The sequence below is a fragment of the Trichechus manatus genome, unplaced genomic scaffold, assembly GCF_000243295.1.
Source record: "Trichechus manatus latirostris isolate Lorelei unplaced genomic scaffold, TriManLat1.0 scaffold00015, whole genome shotgun sequence".
NCBI lineage: Eukaryota > Metazoa > Chordata > Mammalia > Sirenia > Trichechidae > Trichechus > Trichechus manatus.
This window is the reverse complement of record NW_004443951.1, coordinates 8,068,178-8,069,540: the sequence shown is the minus strand read 5'-3', so window position 1 is coordinate 8,069,540 and position 1,363 is coordinate 8,068,178.

The window sequence follows — 1,363 nt, the reverse complement described above, 5'->3', positions numbered from 1 at the left end:
CCGGGCCTGGCCGCAGGGAGTCGGGCAGCTCCGCGCCCGGGCGCGGCGAGGCGGGGTCTGATGGGCATGGCAGGCTCGCTCTTCTCTCGCTCCCTCGCTCGCTCCCTCACACACGCGCGGAGGGAGGCGAAGCCCGCAGCAGCCACTTCCCAACTTTCCAAACTTCCCAGCGCAACTTTTTCCTCTCCTCCCCTGCCCGCGCCTCCTCCTCTCGCGTCCCTCCCCCTTCCCATCCTAGCTCCTCGCCAGGCCGTAGCCTCCGCGCGCGGCCGCCAGAGGGCGCCCGGGCCGAGGTGCCGCTCTGCCCACTTCATCTGGCTCCGCGATGCGCGCAGACTAGGGCGGCAGCTACGAATCTGAGGACATGGACCAGCCTTGTCCAGAGCACCCGCCGCAAGAGTTCTGGCAGCAGTGAACGGCGAGAGGGGCAGCAGTGAGCAGGGTGCTCCCAGACTGGGAGCTGTACTGCTAGGAAGGCAACACTCACACGAAATCATTCCACTGTGCCTAATGCAAGCATGCGCTTGGAAAGTGCCCTGCAAACACTAGTTGAATTAAAACAAACAAGCCAATAACAGAAATAGCAGTCCTCAAAATTTACAGGAACCTTCCATTAAAAAAAAAAAAAAAAAAACTTTCCATCTATTTCATTGGGCCTACCTAGGATCTCTCTGAAAGGCCTGAGAAAGGTGAAGATTTGTATCCCACTGGTAGCTGAAGTGGTTAAGAGCTTGACAGCTAACCAAAAGATCAGCAGTTAGAATTCACCAGCTTCTTCTTGGAAACGCTATGGGGGCAGTTCTGCTCTGTCCTATACGGTCGCTATGAGTCAGAATTCACTGACTGTAGAGGATTTGGGTTTAGTTTGGTTTTTTTTTCTTAGCCCATAGGAGCCCTGGTAGTGCAATGGTTAACCGCTCTGCTGCTTAGATGCCTAGCTGCTTAAGGTCTGCTGGCTGTTCAACCAAGCCGCTCTGCCGGAGAAAGATGCTGCAGTCTGCTTCCATACGGATTACAGCCTTGGAAACCCTGTGGGGCAGTTCTACTTTGTCCTACAGGGCTGCTATGAGTTGGAATTGACTGGAGGGCAATGGGTTTGGTTTTGTTTTTTCTTAGACCATAGGAACTGAAAGAGCCCTTAGAAACCTTCTAGTTCTCATTCTGTTCCTAAGAGGTAGATGAAATCTATAGAAGGTCAGGGGCAAAGCTCATGCCTTTGGCACCAGATCAAGCAGCTCTAGGAGGTCAAGTGAGGAAGACCAATTGGGCTGGAGGGGACAAAGGTTACCCAGAGCAGGGGTAGCTGATCTGGCTTTTGGGGGGAACACAAGGAGGAAAGGAGAGGGATGTAAGAGACTTACAG